This window comes from Equus asinus, chromosome 5, assembly GCF_041296235.1.
Source record: "Equus asinus isolate D_3611 breed Donkey chromosome 5, EquAss-T2T_v2, whole genome shotgun sequence".
Lineage (NCBI taxonomy): Eukaryota > Metazoa > Chordata > Mammalia > Perissodactyla > Equidae > Equus > Equus asinus.
In genome coordinates this window covers 97,351,187-97,365,035 of record NC_091794.1, presented here as the reverse complement: position 1 = coordinate 97,365,035, position 13,849 = coordinate 97,351,187, and the positions used below count along the sequence as shown (strand labels likewise).

The 13,849-nt window shown below is 38.8% G+C and overlaps 1 protein-coding gene across 2 annotated transcripts in view; it reads left to right on the top strand.

Moving 5' to 3' along the window:
- The window catches only part of ZBTB40 (zinc finger and BTB domain containing 40), a 77,477-nt gene that overhangs the window by 20,654 nt on the left and 42,974 nt on the right, over positions 1-13,849 (top strand). Inside the window, exons 2-3 of one of the 2 annotated variants that reach the window (XM_070510734.1) lie at positions 2,928-3,022; positions 3,482-3,572. The exons of the other annotated variant lie outside the window; for it this stretch is intronic. The gene's annotated coding sequence lies outside the window, so the exon portion shown is untranslated. The remainder of the gene's footprint in view (positions 1-2,927; positions 3,023-3,481; positions 3,573-13,849) is intronic. 2 annotated transcript variants of the gene reach the window in all.

The window sequence follows — 13,849 nt, the reverse complement described above, 5'->3', positions numbered from 1 at the left end:
CATTGTTCCACTTGGTATGTACCGAAGAGCTCACGAGACAGCCTCCCAGATCCCCAAAGGTGAATTTTATGCCTGATTTGGCTGCTTTCAAATCTTTAGTCCTGGAGTTCTTCAGATCTGTTCTGGCTACCTGGATTTCTCAAAGACCAGAGTGTACCTTAGGAATGTACCTTAGGAAATGTACCTTAAGAATGTACCTTAGGAAAGCACAGGATGTTTGGGTATCTTTAACAAATCTCAAGGATTGGAACAGTAGGAAACCAGCATTTGGGATGAAATGGTGATGTTAGTGATAACATTAGAAACAACAATGACGATACGTCTGAAAAGATACTACCATGAACCCAGGAGTGTCAAATACAAAAATCTCCATCCCTTACACTATGCATTGCTGCCTTTTACACCCTCAGTGTAAGAGAGAGACCAAATGACAGCTGCTTTTGAACTTGAGAAATCTGGGCCCGCTAAAAGCTACAGTCACCCTTTTCTAACCTCACCAATCCTCCTTGCGTTCTCAGAAATAATTGCTGGTGGTTCTCTTTTAACTGAGCTGATTCCTTAGATACCTTACATTTTAAATCATCTTTTTGTGTGTAGCAAATGCCCCATTTCTTGTCTCTGAATGTGTGATCTTTGCTCTAATTATGTTGAGAGTGCCTCTTATTTCACCTGACTCTGGTTGTTTGCGAGATACTAAATAGCCGCAGGGTTAAAGCTGACTCAGATCAAAGAGCAGCTCAGCCTCTCAGGACCTCAGTTTCCTCCCTTAAAAAGGGAAGAGATTGGACTAAGGTCATTTGGTCATGCGACAAGAGTACGTGATAGATAAAGTAATGAACTTCTGTTTGCTGAAAGCAATGAATAGAGCTCTCCAAGGTCCCTTCCAGCTCTCTGGTTCCAGCAGAGCCTAGGCATCAAGACAGAAGTAAAGATTTTATTCAGGAGATAGAGATTATCACTAGCAACAGGAAAAAAAAAATACTTTAAGTAGTTAAGAGCCAGACCATAAGAGAGATGTCTCAGACCCTGAGATAGACGTGCCCAAATGGGAGTGCAGAATTGTGAGGCCAACCAGAGTAGAGGACGCTTAATCAAGTGTTAGAATGTCTTCCCCCTTGGATATTGGAATACAGAAATCCAGGCAGAGGGGCGTCCAACTTCTGGTCCATGGAACTCCAATTATTTACTGGTAGACAATGTATATAGGATGCCTGTTCTTCCTTCCTGTTGCTAGTCACTTTTCGCTCTTAGTCCATCCCACCCATCACTGGCAAAGCTCTGCTTTAATTGTGCTGTTTCTATTTCGGAAGCTCCTCCCTCAAAGCAGGTGTAAGTTCCTCTGCTCATTTTCTGTCCTCCCTAACCTAAGCAGCCTTGTGCTCCACACTTGCGTTTACATGGGTGTTTTTGGAGACCCACCATAGCCAGCCCAGTGATGATGGCACCTACTTATTGGATGCCTTTCCAATGCCAGGTGCAGTGCCAGTTGCCTGTGCACATACATAATTTCTAGCATACATGCCAAATATGCCTCTTCTGGAACTGGGTTCTCCCTCCCTCTTCACCTGGCCTCTTGAAATTGTACCTAACTTGCATTTACCAGCTCCAGCCCTTTCCCTTTTCTTTCCACTCGCTGAGATCAATCTGTTTTTTTCCCTTCTCTCCTCTTTTTCCTTTCCCTCTGCTTGTCTCTTGTGGATTGAGTCCTTTTAAGAGTTCTGTTTTCCATCATTCCAGTTTGGGTCAACTTTATTACAAACTCCCTGTGGACAAGGGTCTTGTTTTATATTTCACTTGGCTCCCACACAGCACCTAGCCATGTGCTGAGTAAACAGTAGGCAGTTGACCCATACATAAATAGTTATTGGCTGACACATGTGTATTGCTGGCTGAGGACGTATGAGAAAATAAGTACAGTAAATTGGGGAATGGCAGGTCCAGAACCTGAGGCACAGAAGAGAACTTCTTACCCTGCAATAGTGGCAGCAGAGGCCCCTGAGTGAGTGCCTTCCTAAGGACATTGCCAGCAGCTGTGGCATTCACAACGTCCGCTTTATTTAGTGAAGCCGTGTGTGTCGAGACTGCGAGTCTGCACTGTTACAGCCCTCTGCTCGTGACAGGGATTCCATCTCTCCTACTATGACTTAGTTTTCACACTTGCGTTTTCCAGCTTTTCTCCTATGTGCGACTGTTGTCTCTTTGTAACTTAAAGAATCCTCAAACTTGCAAATCCTTTTTGGAAGTAGACGGAATACAAATTTAAATAAATAAATAAATAAATATTCTTTGTGCTCCTTTTAGAAAGCTGGCCTAGTTTCCACTTTGTGTTGAATTCCCATTGGTGTTTTGGGTCATTATGCAGCACTTGGTTCAGCCAATTAAGTTTTTTCTTTCTAAGTATCTTTATTCTATATCAGTATAGGCTTTTCTTGAGGCTTTCATATTGTTCCTTTGAGGAACATCTCTCTTTCTGGTGCTTTTTTGTTGCTTAAATGTTCTTCCCTTGGGACTTTTGACAATTTTCCCGAGCCTAGCAATTTCGGTAAGTGTTTGATAACATAATTTACGTTGCCTTTCTACGGGAGTCGACAGCACTTCACCTAGAGATTCCAAGATGCAGTGTGCCGCTGGAGTTTCTTAACTCTGAAAAGCACACTTTCACGACGTTCTATCTAGTGCTGTATTCTCTCTCCTGCATTTAACTTCCTTGCAGAGGCGGTTAGGAGGAAACACAGTAAAACATATTAGAGGCTTTTACATTTTAGTGGTGAGATCGGGAAAGTAGAGTTTAACTTTCCTCTGTAGTACATTTCAGTAGCCCCCAAATCACTAGTGTATCCCTCATGATTATATATTAGATTTACTTAATAACTGTATTCTGTACATGAGAGTGATCTACAAAGATTGTGTAATTTGTTTCTTTACAGATACTTCAGCTGTCATGCCGGATGCCTAGTTCCAAAACTATTTAATGAGGCTGATTCACAGTCTCTCTTGGTTGTCATAACAACAGCTAACACAGGTAGTATTTACTACATGCTCGTCCACTTAAAACAGGGTATAAACATACCCACACATTCTCTTATTAGCAACGTATAGCTGGTTTTTGAAAAATCTAATCAGAGAATCTCTCTGCCTTTAACAAGAGAGTTTAATCTACTTTATTGTGATTACTGATACATTTGGACTTATTGCTACCATCTGGTTTTCTATTTACTACACTTTCTTTGCCTTCCTCTTTCCCTATTCCCCCTTGCTATTGGATTAATCACAGTTTCTTTATTCCCTTTTATACCTCTTGTTTGCAAATATTTATTTCGCTTCCATTTCCTTATATCCTTACCTGCTATCATACATACTTCACTTAGACACTAAAGGCTAAAGTTAATCATTATTTTTGTCATCCTCTTGACTCTTAGAATACCCTAACTCTGGTTTCCCTTCTCTCACCTTCCATGTTATTGTTGATTTTTTATTTCAGAGAGGCAGTGGATTTTTGAGAATACAGGCCTCAGAGCCAGACTGCCTGAGTTTGAACCCAGCTCTTGCACACACTAGTTGTGTGACCCCAAGTAAGTTATGTAACCTCTCTGTGCCACAGTTTTCTTATCTGTAGAATGGAGATGCTAAGAGTACCTACTTCATACGGTTGCTGAAGGGATTAAATGGGTTACTATAGGCAAAGCATTTAGAACAGTGCCTGGCACATGGTAAGCATTCGATAAGTGGTAGCTGCTGTCAACTGAAAAAGCAAATTCACCAGTTATTTTACCCTCGAGACGAGTTTATTTTGGAATAGCCAAAAGAATTGCAATTCCGGATGTGCTTGCTATGGCAAACCGTAGGCATATCCTGAGAACAAAGGAAGGGGCTCGCTTTTTTTTAAAGCGAAAGGGGGAGCAGGGACGGGCTGTTCTAAAGCAAAGTCCACTGGGGGACAGTAACAGTGCAAGGTGGCAGCGTCTTGCCATTGTCGGAGCTGCAGTGTTTCTCACTGGGTGGACTCTTGCCAGGTGAGGGAGAAATCACCCTTCTCTAGGAAAGTAATTGTGCTTCTCTTGAGGTGCAAGCGTCTGTGTCCTCCTGTTTGGAGTGACTGAGGTGTGTGAGAGGGTGCGAGGACTCCTCCTACAGGCCTTCCTGACTCTGGTTTAGCTGCATTTTCTCTTACTCGTTTCACACTACTATGCCTGTCATGATTCTACTTTGTTTTTAACCCCCACTTCCCATACTCATTTTTAAACAGTCAGTACATTTTAGGTATACCAACCCATTTCTTAATTTCTTTTTTATTGAGATATAATTAACATTGAGTTTAAGTTATAATTAACAGTTTAAGTGTTCTATTCGAAGAGTTTTGACAAAAAGCTACTCTTTAACCACCACCCAAAATAAGATGTGGAACATTTCCATTCCCCCAGAAAGCTCCCTTGGGTCTCTTCCCAGTGTTCCCTTCCCCACACCACCCCCCACAGCCTCCACAACCATTATCTGATTTTTATCACTGTAATTCGTTTTGCCCGCACAGATCTTCCTCAAGTTATGGTGCTGTTAGGTCGATAAACCCATCACGAGTTGAAAATATTCTAAGTTGAAAGTGCATTTAATACTGTACGCCTAACCCACTGAACGTCACAGCATAGCCTAGCCTACCTTATCTGTGCTCAGAACAGTTACATTAGCCTACAGTTGGGCAAAGTCATCTAACACAAAGCCTATTTTATAATAAAGTGTTGAATATCTCATGGAAGTTATTGAATACTTTACTGAAAGTGAAAACCAGAATGGTTGTGGGAGTACAGAATGGCTGTAAGTGTACCAGTTGTTTACCCTTGTGATCGTGTGGCTCACTGGGAGCTGCGGCTCGCTGCCGATGCCCAGCATCACAAGAGAGGGTCCTACTGCTTATCGCTAGCCCAGGAAATGATCAAAATTCAACATACAGTTTCTGTTGAACGTGTATTGCTTTTACTCCATCATAAAGTTGAAAAATCGTAAGTTGACACATTTAAGTCAGGGACCATCCGTATTTCTATTTCCTATAAATTGAGTCATCTATGTGTACTCTTTTGTGCCTGGCTTCTTTGACTTAACATAATATTTTTAAGGTTTATCCATTGTTGTTGCGTGCATCAGCGGTTCGTTCTTTATTGTAGGGAACCTCCACACAGTTCTCCCAAGTAGTTGTACCATTTACACTTCCACCAGCAATGTGTGAGGTTCTAGTCACTCCACATCATCACCAACATTTACACTTCCACCAGCAATGTGTGAGGTTCTAGTCACTCCACATCATCACCAACATTTACACTTCCACCAGCAATGTGTGAGGTTCTAGTCACTCCACTTCATCACCAACATTTACACTTCCACCAGCAATGTGTGAGGTTCTAGTCACTCCACTTCATCACCAACATTTACACTTCCACCAGCAATGTGTGAGGTTCTAGTCACTCCACTTCATCACCAACATTTACACTTCCACCAGCAATGTGTGAGGTTCTAGTCACTCCACATCATCACCAACATTTACACTTCCACCAGCAATGTGTGAGGTTCTAGTCACTCCATTTCATCACCAACATTTACACTTCCACCAGCAATGTGTGAGGTTCTAGTCACTCCACATCATCACCAACATTTACACTTCCACCAGCAATGTATGAGGGTTCTAGTCACGCCACATCATCACCAACATTTACACTTCCACCAGCAATGTATGAGGGTTCTAGTCACTCCACATCATCACCAACATTTGGTGTTATCAGTCTTTCTGATTTTAACTTTTCTAGTGGATAGGTTAGCAATTTCTTTGCATGCTACTTGCTATTTTTTCTCACATTCTATCCTTTCTTTCTGGTTCAGTTTTCTTCTTAAATTCTTTCAGTGACAGTCTGTGAGTTTCTTATCTTTGTTTTGAAGATGATTTTATTTCAACCTGGATATAGATACTTTGTTGATTCTTATTTTCCTTATTATTTGAAAACTGACTCCATTTCCTTCTGACATCTGTTGTTATTAATGAGAAGTCTGTATCATCTGGTGGTCATTCTCTTCTAAGTAATATCTTTTCTCTTGGTTTGCTGACAATTTCTTTTTCTCTGTGTCGTTGATATTTGAAGTTTTCATTCTGAAGACTTGTATCTGTCTTTAATTCTAGAAAATTCTCAGAAATTATATCTTCAAATTGCTTTTCCCACATGATCTCCATTGTCTCTATCTGGAACACCTATTAGATGCACATGCAACCTTCTCACTCTGTCTTCCATGTCCCTCAACCTCTTTTTCACATTTCTGGTTTTTTTAACTCTCTGCTACCGTCTGAGTAATTTTCTCAGACATCTCTTCCTAATCACAAATTTTCTCTTTAGCTGTATCTAATCTATTTAATTTATCAACAGATGAATTTCAGCGACTTAATTTTTTTTCCTAGAAGTTCTTTTGGTTTTCTTTCCCACATCTGCCTATTCTTTTTCTATGTTATCTTCTTCTTGAATTATGACTTCCTTTCGTTTTACCTGTTTATTAAAATGAAACAATTAATTAATAGAATTTTTCATAGTATTCTATAATTTTTACAGTTTTCAATTCTTGGGGATGCTATTTGTGTCATTCCTGCATCTAACGACTTTCCTTTGTGGTGATTCATTTCCTGTGACTTTTTATTTTTATTTTTTGTAATTTTGGGGTGGTGCAGGGAACCTCCTCATCTGTGATGCTCTAGCATTTGTCTTTCTGGGCAAGGCCCGTCTTGTTTGACTTTATTTTTCTCCCTCGCCTCCAACCCCTACTCCCGTTTCCCTTACCCCTCCAGGCACCTACTCTAATATGTTTGGTAAAATGTGTTTGGCTACCTATGTAGCTTTATCTAATATATAGAATTGTTGTGATTATGTGTTTTTAATTTACATAAATGGTATTATTCTCTAGATCTCATTCTGCTGCCTTTTTTTTTTTGCTCCACACTATTTAAGATCTATCCATGTTTCTGTCAGAATAGCTGGTTGTTGCTTCTTTCTAATGTACTATATTCCATAGTATACATCCTGCACATTTACATCCGTTCTTTTAGTGATGGACGTCTAGATTGCCTGTCATCTTCCTGCTACCAAAAATAATGCCCCAGTGAGCTTTATGGCCATGTTTCCTTATGGACCTATATGAAAATTTTTCTAAGATATGTACCCAGGAGTATAATTTCTGGGTCATAAAGCATATATGCACAGAAAATTCCGCTAAATATTACAAGAATGTTTTTCCAGAACAACTATATCAATTTATATACTCACCAGTGGTACCCGAGATTCAAATTCATATTCTACCACATATTACTTTGAGACCTTGGATAAATTACTTAACCTCTCTGGGCCTTAGTCTCCCTATTAGTAAACGGGGATAATTACAGTATCTGCTTCATCAAATTGTTGAGGATAAAATGAGTTAATGTGTATAAAGCATATTCCTGAATATAATAAGCACTTCCTGAATATAGTAGACATCAAATAAATGTTAGCTGCTATTACTGCTGTTATAACAACTGCTATTACTTGTTAGCCAATTAAGTAAGCCTCTCCTTCTATCTGAATTGCCTAGTTATATCATTTGCCCATTTTTTTCCCCTTGGATTTTAATTTTTTCCCCATGATTTGCAGGAATTTCTTAGATGTTCTAGATATTAATTTCTATTGCCTTTAAACTTTGCAACTGTTCTCTCTTGTTCTACCATTTGTCCATTGTCTCTTAATCAAGTCTGTAGAGCTTTTTGACAGAAATCTTTAATAGCAGTATACAGTCATGCATCCTTAGGCAGTGTCGTCGTTGTGCAGACTTGTAGAGTGCACTTACACACACCTAGATGGTACAGCCTACTACACACCTGGGCTATATGTTTACTGAACCTGTGGGACCACTGTCGTGTATGCAGTCCGTCGTTGACTGAAAGAAACATCGTTATGCGGTGCATGACTGTAGTCGAATTCATCTCTTTTTTTTTGGCTTTTGGGGCATTGTTTAAGAAGTTTCCCTGTCTGCTTGAAGACGCCCTGTCTCACTTCCTCCTGCTAGGGTTGAGAGATTCACCTTTCACGTTCAGCTCTTCCTCGTATGGTTTGCAATAGTGAGCTCTTTTCTGTGTTTTTCTTTTTCCCTTTGTGAGTCTCTGTGTCTTAGATTATGAAGTATTCCAGTTTTTTCTGTGCATGTCAAAGACCAGTTTTTTCGCTGATTTCTCAGCTCAGGATTCCTGGATGATACAGAGTACAGATTTGGATCCTATTCCTCTGGTATGGCATAGGCCTACATTTTAGATTTCTTGTGAGTGCCTTTTCCCCTACTCAAGGCCTAGATAATTAGCAACGTTGGTTGCTGTCCTGAGCCAGTGACAGGTTTTCAGACCGCCTATCAAGGAGGGATTGCTGTTTGAGGCTCTGGGCTTTGTGCAGTGGTCTCAGTTCCCACTCCCCCACCTTCTGCCTCCCTGAAGCTGTATTTCCAGGCTCCATGTGAGCATTAATGCTTTCTCTTCCAAGCCCAGGGCCTGTATTGGACTTTGAAACCCTTATGGACCGCCATGGTCTCAATTCCCACTCGCTGATCCAGCTTTGATTTTGGTTTCTCTTTCATTTCAGGTACCTGGGAATTTCCTTTTTTTTTTTTTTTTAGCTTGACTATATATTTTAAAAGCATTTTTGTTATGTTTTATCCAGCATTTCTGTGTCTGTGAAGTGGAAGAAAAGGTCCATTTACATCAACTCACTGTGTCATTTTGCCAAAAGTCTGGTCTTTAATTAGTATTCCTATTAATCTCAGTAAAATGTCAACTTTCAACATCGCTAACTTGCATTCATTAAGTAGCCCTTGATCACCGTTGAATGTTTGCTGCCTTAACTACCCGCATTGTCCTCTTATTGCTCAAGTTTGTAACCATGTTTTAGTATCTGTGTATGGGTAAGCCACGTAATTTAGTCCAGCTTCTGTTAACCTCGCTCAGTTGCTATTCCGCGACAGTTATTCTGTTATTCTCTTGTTTAGTTGTTAACAAAGGTGTGAAATAGCTCTGGCCACAAGGTCCTGTCGTTAATGCTCAAAGCACTTCCCTCTGGATCATTTGATACACCTTATTTTTTAACCTGATGAAAGATATGGATGCTCTACCTGGAAAAATGACCAAAAAACCACCTTTTAAGGAGGTTTTAAGTTTGTCTGAAAATATAATCCCAGTCACTTGTTTCTTATTAGTAAGAATGTTTAAAAAGATGTACTGTATGTCCAGATAAGCCTTTTACTGTAACCCATGAGGCTGTGACTTGTTTTAGGAAAAAAATCACATTCCATTGATATTATTTGTTGTTGAGAAAAAACCCATCAGTGCCTGTTTAGTGGTTTATGCTTTGTGTTTATTTGCCAATTGAATTCTTGTTCTGATTTTTGATATTAAAATAAGTTTTTTACAAATTTTCAGAATTATGTCCTTTTTTCTAAAGATAGCACCTACTTTGCCTGTCTTAAATCTTGCAGATTTTTTTCTGTTTTCTGGAAGTACCGGGAGATAAGGGTGTCAGTCCTGCCCCCGCTGCTGCTACTGTTACAGCAAGTCAGTCAGCTCCTGGCCGCAGTTTCTGCATCTGTTTGAAGAAAGTATGCACTTCTGTAATAGAGATACTGAGATGAACTGTACTCAAACAGTAGAGCTAGGTGTTCGCAGAGATCTTCTTTGAGTAAACTAAAAAAATTCTATGAGTTCCTGAATGCTCTATAATGTTAGATACCATGGTATAAATAGGGCTTGGGGTGAGTAGAACTGAAAAACTTACATCGATTTTGGGAAGCATTTTTTAAATAAATGAACTTTCATTTTAGAGCAGTTTTAGGTTCACAGCAAAATTGAGAGTAAAGTACAGAGTTCCCATATAACTCTGTCCCCACACATGCACAACCTCCCCCACTATCCTATCACATAATGATATACTTGTTAAAATCAGTGAACCTGCATTGATACGTCATTATCACCCCAAGTCCATAGTTTTCATTAGGGTACACTTTTGGTGTTAATCATTTTGTGGAATTTCTCAAATGTGTAATACATGAATCCACCATTGTAGTATCACACAGAATAGTTTCACTGCCTTAAAATTCCTTTGTCCTTCACCTGTTCATGTCCCCTTCCCCCAACTCCCGGCGACCACTGATCTTTGACTGTCTCCATAGCTTTGCCTTTTCCAGAATGTCATGTAACTGGAATCAAACAGTATGTAGCCTTTTGAAATTGGCTTCTTTCACTTAGTAATATGCATTTACGTTTCTTCCATGGCTTGATAGCTCATTTCTTTTTAGCACTGAATAATATTCCATTGTCTGGATGTACCAGTTTATCCATTTACCTGCTGAAAGACATTTTGATTGCTTCCAAGTTTTGGCACTTATGAATAAAGCTGCTATAGACATCTGTATGCAGGTTTGCATGGGCATAAGTTGTGTGTGGACATGAGTTTTCATTTCATTTTGATAAATACCAAGGAACACAATTGCTGAATTATGTGGAAAGGGTACGTTTAGGTTTTTAAGAAACGGCTAATCCAGCTAACAAAGTGGCTGTGCCATTTCTCACCTCAGCGAGCAGGAGTCCTGGTGCTGCGCATCCTCACCCGCGTTTGGTGGTGTCAGTGTTTTGGATTTTGGCCATTCTAGTGGGTTGCTTTAACTTGCAATTCCCTTATAGCATATGATGTGGAACATTTTTCATATGCTCACTTGCTATCTGTATCTCTTCTTTGGTGAGGTGTCTGTTAAGACCTTTGGTCCATTTTTTAATCTGATTGTTTGGTTTCTTATTGTTGAGTTTTAAGAGTTCCTTGTATGTTTTGGATAATAGTCCTTAACAGAGGTGTCTTTTGCAAATATTTTCTCTCTGTCTATGGCTTGTCTTCTCATTCTCCTGCCATTACCTTTCATAGAGCAGAAGTTTTTTAATTTTAATGAAGTCCAGCTTATCAGTTATTTCTTTCATGAATTGTGCCTTTGGTGTTGTGTCTAAGAAGTCATCACCATGCTCAAGTTCATCTAGGTTTTCTCCTGTATTATTTTCTATGAGTTTTATAGTTTTGCATTTTACATTGAGGTCTGTGATCCATTTTGACTTAAATTTGTGCAGGCTGTGAGGTCTGTGTCTAAATTTTTTTTTTTTTTTGAGGAAGATTAGCCGTGAGCTAACATCTGCTGCCAATCCTGCTCTTTTTGCTGAGGAAGATTGGCCCTGAGTTAACATCCGTGCCCATCTTCCTCTATTTTATATGTGGGATGCCTGCCACAGCATGGCTTTGTAAGCAGTGTGTAGGTCCACACCCGGAATCTGAACTGGTGAACCCCTGGCTGCCAAAGCAGAATGTGCAAACGTAAGTGCTGCACCACCGGCCTGGCCCCTAGATTCATTTTTTTACATGTGGATGTCCAGCTGTTCCAGCACCATTTCTTGAAATATTATCTTTGCTCCATTGTACTGTCTTTTGTCCTTTGTCAAAGATCAGTTGACTGTATTTTTGTGGGTCTGTTTCTCTATTCTTTCACTGTCTTGGTTCTGTAGTTTTGTAGAAACTCTTAAAGTTGAGTAGTGTCAGTCCTCCAGCTTTGTTCTTCTCCTTCAGTATTGAGGTGGCTTTCTGGGTCTTTTGCCTTGTATAAACTTAAGAATCAGTTTGTTAATATCCACAAAATAACTTGCTAAGATTTTGATTAGGATTATGTTGAATCTATAGATCAAGTTGAGAGGAACTGAAATCTTGACAATACTGAGTCTTCCTATCCATAAACATGGACTATCTCTCCATTTACTTAGTTCTTCTTTGATTTCTTTCATCATAGTTTGGGTTTTCCTCATATACATCATGTACATATTTTGTTAGACTTGTCCCTAGGTATTTCATTTTTTTAATTTCATTTTTTGTGGATTTGTATTCATTGTCGGATTTGATTTGCTAATATTTTGTTGAGGAATTTTGTATCTATGTTCATGAAAGATATGTTCTGTAGTTTTCTTGTAATATCTTTGTCTGGTTTTGGTATTAGTGTAATGCTACCTTCATAGAATAAGTTAGGAAGTATTCCCTCCGCTTCTGTCTTCTGGAAGAGATTGTCGATAGTTGGTATAATCTCTTCCTTAAATGTTTGGTAGAATTCGTCTGCAAACCCATCTGGGCCTGGAGCTTCCAGTGTTGGAAAGTTATTCATTATTGATTCAATATCTTTGATAGATATAGGCCTATTCAGATTGTCTGTTTCTTGTGTGAATTTTGGCAGATTATGTCTTTCAAGGAATTGATTCATGTCATTAAAATTAGCAAATTTGTGGGCATAGAGTTGTTCATAATATTCTTTTCTTATCCTTGTATTGTGCATTGGATCTGTAGTGAGAGACCCTTTTTCATTTCTGGTATTAGTAATTTGTGATTTCTCTCTTTTTTCTTAGTTAGCCTGGCTAGAGGCTTATAGATTTTATTGATCTTTTCAAAGAACCAGCTTTTAGTTTCATTGATATTTCTCTATTGATTTACTCTTCAATTTCGTTTGTTTCTCCTCTATTTTTTTCTACTACTTTGGATTTACTTTGTTCTTTTCTGGTTTCCTAAAGTGGAAGCTTAGATTATTGGTTTTAGATATTTCTTCTTTTCTAATATATGCATTCAATGCCATAAATTTCCCTCTGAGCACTGCTTTTGCTGCATTCCACAAATTGTGATAAGTTGTATTTACATTTTCATGTAGTTTAAAATATCTTTACACTTCTCTTGAGATTCTTCCTTGACCCATGTGTTATTTAGAAGTGTGTTGTGTAATCTCTAAGTATTTGGAGATTTTCTGGCTATCTTTCTAGTATTGATTTCTAGTTTAATTCCAGTGCAGTCTGAGAGCAGATTGTATGACTTCTGTTCTTTTCAGTTGGTTAAGGTGTGTTTTATGGCCCAGATGTGGTCTATCGTGGTGAATGTTCCATGTGATCTTGAGAAGAACGTGTAATCTGCTGTTGTTGGATGAAGTAGTCTATAGATGTCCATTATATCCAGTTGATTGATGGTGCTATTGACTTCAGCTTGTCCTTATTGATTTTCTGCCTGCTGGGGGATTGGTCCATTTCTGATAGAGGGATGTTTAAAGTCTCCAACTATAATAGTGAATTCCTGTATTTCTCTTTGCCTTTCTTTCACTTTGCCTTACATATTATGATGCTCTGTTGTTAGGTGTGTATAAGTGAAGGATTATTGTGTCTTCTTGCAGTATTGACCCATTTTTCATTATGTGACGCCCCTCTTTTTCCCTGATAACTTTCCTTACTTTGAAGTCTGCTCTGTCTGAAGTTAATATAGCTACCACTGCTTTCTTCAGACTAGTGTTACCATGGTATATCTTCCTCAATGCATTTACTTTTAATCTGTATGTGTCTTTATATTTAAAGTGGATTTCTTGTAGACAGCATAGAATTGGGTCCTGTTTTTGATCACCTCTGACGATCTGTCTTTTAATTGGTGTATTTAGACCATTGATGTTTAAAGTGATTATTGGTATAGCTACCATATTTGTTAATGTTGCCTATATATTGCCCTTGTTCTTTGTTCCTATTTTTGTCTTCCATTCTTTTGGTTTTACTTGAGCATTTGACGTGATCCCATTTTTTCTCCTTTCTTAGCATATCAGTTATACTTCTTTTTTTAACTTTTTCAGTGGTTGCCCTATAGTTTGTAATATACATTTACAACTGATCCAAGTCTGCTTTCAAATGACACTATACCACTTCACAGGTACTGCAAGTACCTTATAAGAATAAAATAATCCTGATTCTTCCCTCCCATCCCTTGTATCA